The 15,521-nt window shown below is 45.2% G+C and overlaps 1 protein-coding gene across 1 annotated transcript in view; it reads left to right on the plus strand.

Annotated features, from left to right (window-relative positions):
• Positions 1–4,877: 4,877 nt before the first annotated feature.
• Positions 4,878–15,521, plus strand: part of FURIN (furin, paired basic amino acid cleaving enzyme) — a 205,906-nt gene continuing 195,262 nt past the window's right edge. Inside the window, exon 1 of the mRNA XM_040414111.1 lies at positions 4,878–5,716. The gene's annotated coding sequence lies outside the window, so the exon portion shown is untranslated. The remainder of the gene's footprint in view (positions 5,717–15,521) is intronic.

The raw sequence follows: 15,521 nt of genomic DNA on the forward strand, positions 1-15,521 counted from the left end.
GCCGTGCGGAGGCGAGTGGATCCGTCCAGACTTATAATGGAAGTCAATGGGGACGGATCCGCTTGAGGATGACATTATATGGCTCAATCTTCAAGCGGATCCGTTCCCCATTGTAAAGTCTGAACGGATCCGCTCAGGCTACTTTCTGACGTAGAAAATTTTCTAAGTTATAATGCAGACGGATCCGTTCTGAACGGATGCAAACGTCTGCATTATCGGAGCGGATCCGTCTGATGAAACATCAGACGGATCCGCTCCGAACGCTAGTGTGAAAGTAGCCTAAGGCTACTTTCACACTAGCGTTCGGGGCTCCGCTTGTGAGTTCCGTTTGAAGGGGCTCACAAGCGGCCCCGAACGGATCCGTCCAGCCCTAATGCATTCTGAATGGATGCGGATCCGCTCAGAATGCATCAGTCTGGCACCGTTTGTCCTCCGCTCCGCTCAGCAGGCGGACCCCTGAACGCAGCTTGCAGCGTTCAGGTGTCCGCCTGGCCGTGCGGAGGCAAACGGATCCATCCAGACTTACAATGTAAGTCAATGGGGACGGATCCGTTTGAAGTTGACACAGTATGGCTCAATTTTCAAACGGATCCGTCTCCCATTGACTTTCAATGTAAAGTCAAAACGGATCCGTTTGCATTATCATGAACAAAAAAAAAAAATAATAATTTTTTTTTTTTTTTTGTTCATGGTAATGCAAACGGATCCGTTCTGAACGGATCTAAGCGTTTGCATTATAGGTGCGGATCCGTCTGGGCACATACCAGACGGATCCGACCTAAACGCAGGTGTGAAAGTAGCCTAAGTCGCAATAATAGACAATCACAGTCTGCTTAAACTAATAACACACAAATAATTAAATGTTACCATGTTTTTATTGAACACACCATGTAAACATTCACAGTGCAGGTGGAAAAAGTATGTGAACCCTTGGATTTAATAACTGGTTGAACCTCCTTTGGCAGCAATAACTTCAACCAAACGTTTCCTGTAGTTGCAGATCAGACGTGCACAATGGTCAGGAGTAATTCTTGACCATTCCTCTTAACCGAACTGTCTCAGTTCAGCAATATTATTGGGATGTCTGGTGTGAATCACTTTCTTGAGGTCATGCCACAGCATCTCAATCGGGTTGAGGTCAGGACTCTGACTGGGCCACTCCAGAAGGCGTATTTTCTTCGGTTTAAGCCATTCTGTTGTTGATTTACTTCTATGCTTTGGGTCGTTGTCCTGTTGCAACACCCATCTTCTGTTGAGCTTCAACTGGTGGACAGATGGCCTTAAGTTCTCCTGCAAAATGTCTTGATAAACTTGGGAATTCATTTTTCCTTTGATGATAGCAATCCGTCCAGACCATGACACAGCAAAGCATCCCCAAACCATAATGCCCCCACCACCATACTTCACAGTTGGCATGAGGTTTTGATGGTGTGCTGTGCCTCTTTTTCTCCACACATAGGGCCAGATTTATCATTAGCTCAGGTCAGAATAATGGAGTGAAAAAGTCCCCAAAAAAGTCCCAAACGCTAAAACTGCGCACAAATTTGCGACTTTTTTCTGCTCTGCACTATGCTCGCCAGTTTTCTGAAAGTGGGCGTGTTTTCTTATGTAAATGAATCTCTAGACAGATTTACTATTGGGACTATTTAAAGTCGCAATTTCACTCCAGTGAGGACCATGCTTATCTTATGAGACTTTTTAATAGAACATGCGACTTTTTCGTAAAGATGTGCGACTTTTGTAAAGCTGCTTACTGACGGATAAACTGCTACCGTCAAACCACATTTATTAGTCTTAAAGGGCCGATCATAAATCTGACTTGGCTAAAACTGACTTTAGCCATATGTTAAAGTGGAGTGAGCTGTCAGAGTAATGATAAATCTGGCCCATAGTGTTGTGCGTTTATTCCAAACTCAACTTTGGTTTCATCTGTCCACAGAATATTTTGCCAGTACTGCTGTGGAACATCCAGGTGCTCTTGTGCAAACTGTAAACGTGCAGCAATGTTTTTTTTTGGACAGCAGTGGCTTCCTCTGTGGTATCCTCCCATTAAATCTATTCTTGTTTAGTGTTTTACGTATCGTAGATTAGCTAACAAAGATGTTAGAATATGCCAGAGACTTTTGTAAGTCTTTAGCTGACACTCTAGGATTCTTCTTCACCTCATTGAGCAGTCTGCGCTGTGCTCTTGCAGTCATCTTTACAGGACGGCCACTCTTAGGGAGAGTAGCAGCAGTGCTGAACTTTCTCCATTTATAGACAATTTGTCTTACCGTGGACTGATGAACAGCAAGGTTTTTGGAGATACTTTTATAACCCTTCCCAGCTTTATGCAAGTCAACAATTCGTAATAATCGTAGGTATGACCAATTTGTGCAGAAATCCATATCATTCCAAAGGGTTCACATACTTTTTCTTGCGACTGTATCTTCCCCGCCGTACAAGTAGGAGGATGTGTGTGAACCCCATGGCTACAGTGCTGTCCAATATAAAGCATGTAACCAAGGAGTCAAAGAGGTTGTCTGGCCTAGGAGCAGCCGACCCCAATGGTCCTAATTAGGAATGAGCGAATTGACTTCGTATGAAACATCCAAAGTCGATTTGCATAAAACTATGTTTCAATACTGTACAGAGCGAGCGCTCCGTACAGTATTAGAATGTATTGGCTCCGATAAGGCGAAGTTATTGCTTCGCAAAGTCTCGCGAGACTTCGCATAATAACTTCAGAAATTGATTTATACTGTAAAAAAAAACATTTCCCGAACTGTGGTTCGGTTCCAAGTGGTACCAGTATTGAAACGAAGTTTTATGCGAATCATCCGAAGTCTATTCTCTCATCCCTAGTCCTAATCTGTGTTCCATAAAACAAAAAAGAATCCCCGCACAGTCCCGTGCTGCTGGTCTCTGTGGGACCAGGACGGGTCTTAGTCTTGTGGCAAATAACACGCATCGGTGGCCACATCTGGTTGAACACCACCACTGCTGTGATGTGCTATTCAAGAAGTGACAGCTGAGGTCTGACACCTATTGTTTATCCCTCCTTCTAAATTCATATATACATCTATGTCTCTCTCTAGACTGCAGTGTATAACCCGTGGCCATGGTATGCGTCATTCTGCACAGAAACACAGTGGATTATACAAATGGCTCTGACTGGAGCACTGCACAGCGCTGGATTAAAGGTCCTGATCGTGCTACAGTGCAGGGCCCCCGCTGTCCGGAGGTTTGCCTTCTCCTCAAACAGGTGCATAGCACTCAATGAGCGCCAGCAGTCAACACAGGAAGCAACTACAACGCTTCCTCTACTGGACCCGGCGATCACCAGGTGTCTCGGGGGCACAGCAGCGGGGTCTTAACAGACCCTGATCAACCCTGCCTTCTAAAATGCCCCCACAGAGGGCTGTTTTCCCCTGTAACTGAGGCTCCTCTGGATACAAAAAAGTGTCAGTGTCTCCCAGTCTTTTAAAGGCCTCTTGGAGGACATATGTGGCAAAAATATATAAAAAAATAAGCTTAAAGGGAACCTGTCACCGGGATTTTGTGTATAGAGCTGAGGACATGGGTTGCTAGATGGCCACTAGCACATCTACAATACCCAGTCCCCATAGCTCTGTGTGCTTTTATTGTGTAAAAAAAACGATTTTATACATATGCAAATTAACATAAGAGTCATATCTTACTTGTGTGACCTGAGAAGAGTCATATTTTCAAGATCTGACTGATCTCAGGTTAATTTGCATAGGTATCAAATCGGTTTTTATACACAATAAAAGCACACAGAGCTATGGGGACTGGATATTGCGGATGTGCTAGCGGCCATCTAGCAGCCTATGTCCTCAGCTCTATACACAAAATCCAGGTGACAGGTTCCCTTTAAAAAAAAAATTATATATATATATATATATTGAAAATAAAAAGGAAAGGTGCAATAACAAAAAAAAGAAAAAAAAATACAAATAAAAGAAAAAAATAAAACTGCCATTCATGTGAAACTGTACATACTATATAGCAAAACGACTGACACAAATTAGGGAACTCATTTTAATAATTTATTTTGGTGTCAGTTTGCATATTAAAGAATAAGGAGCTAGTTTGAAAAATAAAAAATTATATTTTAAAAAGTTTTGCAGTGATCCCCAAATAAACACCCCCCTCCCCTTTTATTTTGGTAGCTCAACAAATAATGTTACAACCGTTAAACCACCACATGCGCTAGAATCATAAAAAAAGTATCTAGTCATTAAGACCTTTTTAAGGCCTGGTCATTAAAAGGTTAACCAATGAGCGCTCTATCGCTAGTAAGGACAGTATGTAGGGCGCGGGTCACACAGCTATAACTGATCACTGGGGGGCAGGAGGCAGTAAAAACCAATCAGCGCCCTCCTCGGCAGTGAATGTCTATTACACTGCGCAAAATGTTCATAGGAACGTCCATTCCTGATCACCGGCCTGTAGAAGGGCCCATTCACACCACTGTATATTTGTGTCCGCATCCGTTCTGCAATTCTGCGGAACGAGTGCGGGCTCATTCGTTTCAATGGGGCCACAAAAGATGCGGAGAGCAAACCGTGTGCTGTCCGCATCCATAATTCTGTTCCGCGGCCCCCGCAAAAAAGATAGAGCATGTCCTATTCTGGTCTTGCAATTGCGGACAAGAATTGGCATTTCTATCATAGTGCCGGCCGTGTGCGTTCCGCAAAATGCACGCCTAATCAGAACTGATCGCGGGAGGAACAGGGGTAGCGATCATTCCCCCCTGTAAAAGGCCGATGCAAACACAGACATTTGTTTTGCTCCCCCTTGAAATATAGCAACGCGACCCCCAGATAAAAAAAATTATAATTATAATATATAAATATATATAAAAAAAAAAGGCTGTGCACCCTTGCTCCAGACGTGGAGAAGGGCATTTCTAGGTATGTCTAAGGCCATATGCCAGGGGAGGAGCGGGTTAACTGTCCCCTGTCACCTCAGTTCCTGGCAGTGTTACACGGTGGGCTCTGCTACATAGCGGCAGCCAGTGGGGGTCAGCCCTCGGCATGTCATCCGCTGCCCTGGGCTGAGGTAACGAGGCGCTGAGCCCGGGCCGCGCATGCACGTCGTCAGAGCAGCCCCGCGCGCCGCCTGGAAGAGGAGGAGGATTAGGAGGAAGACGAGCCCCGGTCGCCCCTCTCCCATGCTGCTATCGCCACAGCCGCCGCCGCCGTTGTTGTCGTCGTCGTCGTCCCCGCAGCTCTCGCCCTGTCCGGCCGGTCAGCTTCTCCGTTTCTTCTCTGTGGCCGGAGCACACACCCATAGAGCTGCCAGTGCCCGGCGAGCGGGTGATGGGGGGGAGGGAGGGTTTGGGGGGATTACCGGGGACATGCGTGGAGCATGTAGCGCGTTCCTACAGCCAGGTGAGCGCTCAGGCGGCGGAGTGAAGGACCCGGAACCCCGCGCGCACAGGCAAGGCGTGCTTCCCGGAGTAATCTCCAGTCTGGCACTTGTCCCCGCCCCCGTCCGGGCTCTGGAAGGGGCGGGTGTTTGGAGACTAGACTTGCTTTGACGGCGATGACGCTGCCCCCTGCGTCCCACATAAAGAAGTAGGCAGGAGGGGAGCCGGACAGTCGGGGAAACTTCTGCGCTCGCACTTCGGGATCCCGTACCAGAGGAGACGAGCGGCCGGGAGAACATGTCCTGCCCCGGGGCGCCTCGCGCTGGCTGAGCCTCCTCCAGGGTAAGTGGCTCGTGTTACCTGGGGTCTAAAGGGCAAGTGGGCGCCTGACCCCCCCAGGATGGCTATGGGGCAGGTACCGTGTCCCACTGGGGGGCTTATATTGCTAATACTAAGATGGCTTTTAATGACCTCCCCAGTCCTGCACCTCTGACCCACTTGTACACCCCAAGTAATGATGCAGCTGGCGCTTATTGGAGTGGTACTATACCTCTGTTTTTGGGAAGGTACGAATACTAGTGTTACCCCAATCAGGACACTTACTTCTGGGTAAGAACACCCCCACCACTAACAATAGTGAGGACCCTCACAGTAATGGGTCCTATTCTGCACTTGGTGGTAATAATACCACAATAATATATTATTCAGGTATTACTTCCAGTGATTGGGGTCGTTGGCTGGGTAGTTACTACATAGTTTAGGGTGCTTTCACACAGTTTTTAGTGTTTTTTTTTTTTTTTTTTTTTCTTTTGCTGCATTTTTGTTTTTTGCACTAGTGCATTTTTGCTGCAGTAAAAACCCGGCTAATATCTGGAGCTGACGGTCTGACAGAGTGACCCACCTACCGGTCCTCGGGACCCACCTACCGGTCCTCGGGACCCACCTACCGGTCCTCGGGACCCACCTACCGGTCCTCGGGACCCACCTACCGGTCCTCGGGACCCACCTACCGGTCCTCGGGACCCACCTACCGGTCCTCGGGACCCACCTACCGGTTGTGATTTGAGAATATCCCACAGAATGAATACCTGTGGCAAGTCCTGATGCACTGACAGTAATTATACCTACACCACTAATTCACCTGCTCAATACTAAGGAGATCTGTAAGACCTGGTCGACAGGTGAGGACCACTGGTCTGTGGAGTATATAAAATGAGATAGATAGAGAATATATATATATATATATATATATATATATATATATATAATTTCACATACAAACGCTAGTGGTAAGACGCAGTACAAAAATGCCAGAAAAAAGAGTAAAAAACAAACCAAAAACCACGTGCTTAGTCTGGTGTTTTTCACTAGTAAGACAATTCTAAAGTAAAATTTTTGTACCAGGAGACCCTTGGGAAGTTACTACTGGGGTTCACTTGTGTGTTGCAGCCGCTCATTGTATGGGGGCCGTTGGTTTGTGACCTGTCCTATTATTATTATTATTATATTATTTTTTTTTTTTTTCGCGCTGCTTTACACTGGCTGTTTAAAAAAATAAAAGCTCTGTGAGCAGGCCAGTTGTCTTCAATGGTTCTGAAAACGGGCGTCACGTGGATGGTATGAATGCCCCCTTAGGTATGCATAGGTGGTCGGTCTTGGGTGAGCCCGGGTAAGGTTCTGCTGATGGGAGTAGACTGATGGAAATCTATGGTATTCTCCATGTCTTTGGACATGTCCTGCCACTGTTGAAGCCTGTCTAGCAGGAGGGGTGATGTGCCGAATCCTCCCAGTAGCTATGTAGTAGGACTAGTTATGTCAGGTAGTGTTTTTGTTGGGGGCCCACTCGCCTCTCACGTTCTTGACCTCGTCAGTAAGTTGACTCCTACGAAATAGTCTGTTAGATTTGTCTTTAGCTAAATCCTGCTTGTTATTGGAAAGATAAGGATCCAGACATAGTGGTGTAGTAGTAGTGGTGCCTTCCAGGGATGAAGTTGACTTCCTCGTGTCCTATTTTTCCCTGCCACATGTACAGCTTCTTTCCTCGGTCTGTATTTTGGTAATCATCTGGAAAAATGAGCCCATCGGTGATTGCATTGTAGTAGTAGACGTCTAGCTTCCTTCTCCTTATCTGCCCTGACAATCCTTCCTCATTCCTGAGCCCTTGAGTTTTGAAAATGTGAGGGTCGGATCTCGACGAGATATTTTATTTTCAGAACTGTCATTTATTATAGAAATCCAGCTCTTTAACGACAGCAGACACTTTATTGATGCGGTAAAAAACGCGTAGACTGTATTCTTGCCTATGAGGATTGGAAAGGTTTTACCGCATCAATAAAGTGTCTCCTGTTGTTAAAGAGCTGGATTTCTTCATCATATTTTTCACAAATTTGCAGCAACAGCCGTGTCCAGGCTGATATCCGTGCTTGCAACAGGTGAGAGCTGCTACTTTTTCTAATTGATTACTTCTGTCATTTATTATAGTTCTCGTTGTAACTATTATGTTTTTCTATTGTTTGATTTCTGTTCCTATGTAAGTGATGTTCTCCATACCATGGAGAAGTACATTGTGTTTAGCTGCTTTATATCAGGGAGGTTTAGGTGAGATGGATGTGTACTTTATACCTAAGTGTGCAAGGAATGTTTCTGGGGTGCTTAACTTCTCAGACTGTCTTTAGAAGCGGTCTCTTTACAAATAAAGCTACTTTCACACTCGTTTGGTGCGGATCCGTTCAGATAATACAACCGTCTGCATCCGTTCAGAACGGATCAGTTTGTATTATCTGTAACATAGCCAAGACTGATCCGTCTTAAACACCATTGAAAGTCAATGGAGGACGGATCCCTTTTCTATTGTGCCAGTGAAAACGGATCCGTCGCCATTGACTTACATTGTGTGTCCGTTTTGGACCGCTTGTGAGAGCCCTGAATGGATCTCTCAAACGGAAAGCCAAAACGCCAGTGTGAAAGTAGCCTAAATCACTTGTTTTTTTGGATGATGTGATGTTTGATATGTGCAGGGAAGACCCATTTTCATATAAAAATATTTGAGGGATTTGCTTTGGATCCACACCTAATGAAGTCATGCTATAGCTTCAGGAGTGATTACAGTAGACCAATCCTTTGGGGAAAACCTATGAAATTCAACGATTTTCCATGTCCAGCAGAATAGATGCCGCTAATGTTATACTAGGATATGCCATAATCTGACATTGAGTTTAACGTCAATTTCTTTTTAATGCAGTTTTTGAAGCCAAAACCAGGTGTGGATCCTAACAGAAGAGAAAATATTACAGGCAGATACAACCTATCCACTCCTGGTTTTGGCTTTTAAAAACTGCATAACTAACCTTGCTATGTGGCAGTACCCTAAATCTGGTTATGCCCCTGCTGCAGTTGTTGGTCTTACGACTCAGTTTAGCCGTCTTGGTAAAGTGCATGATCAGCTCTACCGGAGATGCTTATTCTCTGAAGTCAGGGGAGATGATTTCATGCAAGATTCCACTAGGGCTGGATTTCATAGGGCATTGGGATTCAGTCTCATGCACAGAGCCTTTGTGAGTGCTTTTTTTTTTTTTGCACCGCGATGTACAGACTGTTGGGACTTTATGTGTAGGGAGATATTCTCTCCTAGAAACAGTACAGTGAAATCTGAGGCGTATGGAGGACAAATGAATATGAAATCCCTTTTACGGCCATGTGCTTGGGCCCTGTGAGGTGTCGCTGCTTGTCTCTCGGCATAAGATCTTTGCAGATATCCATCCTTAGTTAATTTTGATCTGCTAAGAGTCATTGCAGCAGACTGAAGAAAGTAATGCAGTAAAGAAGTCTTTCAATTCCTAAAGCTAACCATATAGATGGCCAGCAGTCTAGTTTGGAGACAGCTGCCTTATGATGTCTGATGTGTGGTCCTTTGTTCCTCCAGAAGATAATGCGCACCAGATTGTGAAGATAGTTCATCCATAGATGGATTGTCTAGTAATTGCGAATTATAATTGTACTAATATTGCTCTGACTGGAGCCTTAAAGGGGTTTTCTGGGTCTACTATGATTAAACATTGAACCCATTCCCTATGTATTCTCTTTTCCCATTTGGGCTTTCCTGACCTGTTTTTACTGTGTAAACACATCATTCTGGTTTGTTATATCCTGTATGTCTCACTTCCTGTTGCTGTATCCAACCAAACCCATGATGACTTCTTTTCTCTGGCACAGCTCCAGCACCTCGCCTAACGCCCACCTAGTTTATAGCTCCTCCCACCCCGCTAGTTACATAGACACTCCCCTATCACTGACCCTAACAACATCCACCTAGTTTATAGCTCCTCCCACCCCGCTAGTTACATAGACACTCCTCTATCACTGCCCCTAACACCCAGCTAGTTTATAGCTCCTCCCACCCCGCTAGTTACATAGACACTCCCCTATCACTGCCCCTAACAACTCCCCTTTTTCAGCATTTTAGAAAAATATACCTATATATTTTTTTATTTTTTTTGTGCCGAGACCTGTTTTCTACTATGAATTATGATGGAATTGATGTAGTGGTCCTCATTTATCAACATTGTCTAGAGATCCGCTCTATTTCTGATGTTGCTAACATGAAAGCTGAACGATTAATTATTTCTCTGTGCAAAATGGCCATTCTGATAAATCTGCCCCATCCTGCAGTTGTCCCATGAACCATACATTGACTTGTAACAGCACAACTTATTTTAATAACTAAATATACTGTTTTCATGAATGGGATAAAACCTATAGTGCCGTTGTTCAGACATGCAGAATGGCTCTGAGCTATTGAACTTGGCTCGTCCGATAGTGTTATGAATTCATTAACGATGTGGTCAGGAAACATTTATTCCGCTCACAGCTCTCTAGCTCTGTATAACTTGTCTCAACAACCCCTATTTATTATGTGATCCGCTGTGCATCTCGCCCGCACTGGAAACCACCAGAATTCTGTGCCCCATTCAGATTAATGCCCAGGTCTGCTAGAGCTGAGGCCTGCTAGCTGCCCTCTGCTCTAACCTGCAGATAACGTCCCCTTACCTTATGAGTGGATATGTAATGGGGTTATAAAAAGTCAGTGAATGAGATGACTGAACTCTTAAGGCCAGTGTCATATGAGCATGTTCATTCCATTAAACACTGTGATGACTGCATTTCCAGACTGAACACTGCTCCTCTAACCTGAACATACAGCATCATAATGATCTATGTTGTTGTGAGTTTGTGCCCGACCGCAGGTCTACTGGACTGTACTCGTATAATCCTGTGACTACAGTACAGTAGACCCATGGCTTGGGCAGGGAGTGATGGCATCTTAAAGGGAAACTGTCATCTACTTTGTGCTGCCCATACTAACGGCAGAATAGAGACAGGTGAGTTGATTTCAGCGGTCGGTCATTTAAAAGGAAGTGGTTGCCGAGAACCAACATCACAAATCATTGCAGACTAGGCCTAGAAAAGAGTCCCGGCCACCTGAGAAGAGTCCTGGTTATCCATGAATTCCTGCTCTCCCTGCTGATGACTGACCGTCTTCTACCTAGTTTTCTCCCTTTCTCTCTAGGAGAGAACTGCCAACCATCAGCAGACGGGTGAGAGCAGGAGATTAGGAATAACCAGGACTCTTCTCAGGCAGATCTGACTCTTTTCAAGGCCTGGGCTGCAATGATTATGATGCTGGTTCTCGGCCACCCCTTACTTTTAGCTCATGAGTGACACAGCGCTGACATCAGCATTTCTATCACTATTTTATGCTGCCCTCAGTGAGATCAGCATAAAGTTGATGACAGGTTCCCTTTAAGTCATTATGATGCTGTGAGTTTGGGATGGAGGAGAAGTGTTCAGGCTGGAAAAGCACTTAAAGCGGCAATTGGTGTGTTTTCCTTGCCAAACACTCTCTTGTGAACTTGGCTTAAAAGGGTTTAGAGTAACTGCACAATATGTGGATTACATGCAGTTTTTTTCATGGGAATTTTGATGCAGCATAATTTTAAAATCTGCAAGACCTCAATTGTTTGTGCGATTCTACAACTTGTGTAGAGGGGTTTTCCTGTAGACTTCAATGGGGTTGTTAACCTAAACAGAAAATCTGCACCAAAACGGCAATAAATAGTGCAGATTTACGTGTGTTATTTTGTGCAGTTTTGGTGCTGATTTCTTGCAGATTTTCTGCACCATGTTCAGGTACTCTTTAAACGTAGCAGAGTTTAAAAAAAAAAGTCTGTTTACATTCGTAACTGAAGTACCAGGTCTTTTTCTGCCTTATCTTATGTCTTTCAGCCATATTATGCCACTCTTCAGCTGCACGGCTAGATGCATTTCAATAAGAAGCAGGGGGCGTCTCCCTTCTGTGAAATCTGCCAGCACTGGCCAATACTGCTGTGACGTCCTTTCCTTTACTTCCCACTAGGTTTGTTTCCAGCTCTGGAGCTCACAGAATACATGGGGGAAATTGCACAGACACAAAAGAGGCTCCTATAATCTTCAAAAGCTGTGTAGAATCAGTTCTTTTATCCGGCTCAGGATCTCAGCTAGCTCAGATACGCCCCCACTTTTCTCTCCTTTTTTTTTTTTTCCCCCCTAACTTAGGCTACTTTCACACCTGCGTTAGGTGCGGATCCGTCTGGTATCTGCACAGATGGATCCGCACCTATAATGCAAACGCTTAGATTTTTTTTGTTCATGGTAATGCAAACGGATCCGTTTTGACTTTACATTGAAAGTCAATGGGGTACGGATCCGTTTGAAAATTGAGCCATACTGTGTCACCTTCAAACGGATCCGTCCCCATTGACTAATTGTAAGTCTGGACGGATCCGTATGCCTCCGCACGGCCAGGTGGACACCCGAACGCTGCAAGCAGCGTTCAGGTGTCCGCCTGCTGAGCGGAGCGGAGGACAAACGGTGCCAAACTGATGCATTCTGAGCGGATCCGCATCCATTCAGAATGCATTAGGGCTGGACGGATCCATTCGTGGCCGCTTGTGAGAGCCTTCAAACGGAACTCACAAGCGGAGCCCCGAACGCTAGTGTGAAAGTAGCCTTATACATCAAATGGAGGTTTAAAACCTGATGTGAACCTACCCTTACTAAGGACGGATCTTGCCCGACAAAAGGCAGTGGACTGCAAATTAGGTGGAAGACCCCTAGTGGCCATGACTACAGCTTTTTTTCAAGTGTATGCAGGCAGATTTTTTAAATGAAGTGATTTAGAGATTTTCTATTTGCACCATTCTATTAAATGAAATTGTGTGAAAGCACAGGGACTCTTTAAGGCATGTTCCGTAACTAAGGCTACTTTGACACTCTGGTTTGGTGCGGATCCGTCATGGATCTGCACAGACGGATCCGTTCAGATAATACAAACGTCTGCATCCGTTCAGTACAGATCCGTTTGTATTATCTTTAATATAGCCTAGACGGATCAGTCTTGAACACCATTGAAAGTCAATGGAGGACGGATCCGTTTTCTATTGTGTCATAGAAAACGGATCCGTCTCCATTGACTTACATTGTGTGTCAGAATGGATCAGTTTGGCTCAGTTTCGTCAGACGGACACCAAAGCGCTGCAAGCAGTTTTTTTGTGTCCGTCTCCAGAGCGGAATGGTGACTGATCGGAGGCAAACAACTGATGCATTCTGAGCGGATCCTTTTCCATTCAGAATGCATTAGTGCAAAACTGATCCGTTTTGGACCGCTTGTGAGAGCCCTGAACGGATCTCGCAAACGGAAAGCCAAAACGCCAGTGTAAAAGTAGCCTAACGAAAACACTGTTCTTTACTACAATTTACCTATTGGCATGTTCTTACATTGAGGTTGATGACTTTTCCAATTTAGGTTGATTCAGCTACGTGCATATGATTCATTTTATGATCCTTGCTGCATCTTAAGCCACAGCCCTTTTCCTTCTTCAGCATGGTGGATATTTTTTTTTGTCTTACTTGTCTCGTAAACGTGTCTGAAATAAGATGCCAAATTTTGGCACCAACTGCACCAGAATTCAGAAGCAGCCACAATAGTAAATGTAGGCCAACTTTGAAATGCTAATGCATTAGACTGTATTAGGTTTGAGTATACCGAACGGTAAAGCCTTTATTATTCAGGTGTTTCTCCCCTAAATGCAGCTGCTCCCCAATAGGGCTACTTTCACACTGGCGTTTCTGGGTCCGCTTGTGAGATCCGTTTCAGGGCTCTCGCAAGCGTCCCAAAATGGATCAGTTTAGCCCCAATGCATTCTGAATGGATAAGGATCAGTTTGCCTCCGTTCAGCCTCCATTCTGCTCTGGAGGAGGACACCAAAACGCTGCTTGCAGCGTTCTGATGTCCGCCTGACTATGCGTAGCCAAACGGATCCGTCCTGACTTGCAATGTAAGTCAATGGGGTCGGATCCGTTTTCACTGACACAATATGGTGCAATTGAAAACGGATCCGCCTCCCATTGACTTTCAGTTTAAGTCAAAACGGATCCGTTTGCATTATCATGAAGCAAACTGAAAAAAAAAAGCGTTTGCATTATCTGTGCGGATCCATCTGTGCAGATACAAGTGTATCAAAGTAAAAAAAATAATAATAATAAAATATACAAGAAAAAAAGCCAATCCCTTTTAGACCAAGCTCACACAATGTGTGCAACTGCATAAGTCCTCAGAGGTCCTCAAAACAGTCCTCAGAGGTCTGCCCTTGCATTTTGCTAAAGAAAAGTACAGAATTATGAAACTATTTAAAAAAAAAAAAACACTGTCTTCATTGGCTGAAGCAACCAAACGCAGCGCAGCTTAAGTTTTGTGTGTGTATTTGTGTCTATGTAATATTTGCTTGCAGGTATATGGAAAAGCATAGTCTGCCTACTGTGCCTGATCTGTAAGGCTAGTTGCATGCTAGCGCTATAATCTTCCAGCAGAGGAACAGCCTGCCAGAGTACAGCCAGGCCCCATTGACCGTTACTGCTGCAATTCGGTTCGGCAAAAACCATTGCTTGCAGTAGGCTGGGCCCCCACTAGGTCCCTTTTATAGTTAGTCATTCCCGACGGAGAAAGGTAGTATCTGGCTATGCTGGATTCTATGAATTCCAGCAGGCGTTTCCTCTGCAGGAGGATTTTAGCGCTAGTGTGAAACTAGCCTAAGGCCTCATGCAAATTGCGGATTCGCAAAGCACAGATCCTGGAGTGTATGCCCAACCTCTCCCCCAGAAAGAGTCCCAGTCCTGGATGTTGTTCCCTTGTCCTCCCAGACAGGTCGCAGGCATGCATCCAGCCACAAGCCTCATACATGGATACAGCCCTGACTTTGAGCCCAGCTGCCTATGAAAGAACAGCCAGGTGCTGCCAAAACCTGGACCGGTATTTGAGCTCACCTGGCCCAGCTGCACATGTTGGGAGGAAAATACCTGCATTCCCATACAAAACCCCTAGCTGTGTCACAATATATACCCAGCAAGGGGCACAAAATTTTCTATAAATATATATATTTCCCTAGTCGTCTCCATGACAGCACAACCTGAGATTGCCTTCCTCTGATAGGTCAGGAAAGAACAGAGGTTAAAAACCCCACCCCGTCCCCTCATCGCCAGTGTTTTTGTCCTGTCAAGGAAGGAATGCCAGAGAGGTGCTGGGAGCTCTTCTGGGCTCCCTAGCTTTTTTTCTCTGTTGCCCTGCTGTGGCATTGCATCACCTGTGGTTTCCTGCATACCGGAGGTCGTTTGCGGGGTTCGGCTCTTCCCTCCTCCAGGCACAGTCCGTGCCCGGGTCTCCCCTGCCCATGGAGCCCCCGGCGAAGTTCCCTCTGCGGCGGCCGTGGCTGGATATGTACAAATTGGTCACAAAATGTGATCATCTAAGTCACAACAATAGACAATCAGTCTGCTTAAACTAATAAAACACAGAATTAAATGTTACCATGTTTTTATTGAACACACCATGTAAACATTCACAGTGCAGGTGGAAAAAGTATGTGAACCCCTAGACTAATGACCTCTCCAAGAGCTAATTGGAGTGAGGTATCAGCCAACTGGAGTCCAATCGATGAGATGGAGGTGTTGGTTACAGCTGCCCGCCCTGCCCTATAAAAAAACACACACCAGTTCTGGGTTTGCTTTTCACAAGAAGCATTGCCTGATGTGAATGATGCCTCGCACAAAAGAGCTC

Source organism: Bufo bufo, chromosome 1 (genome assembly GCF_905171765.1).
Source record: "Bufo bufo chromosome 1, aBufBuf1.1, whole genome shotgun sequence".
NCBI classification, from domain to species: Eukaryota; Metazoa; Chordata; class Amphibia; order Anura; family Bufonidae; genus Bufo; species Bufo bufo.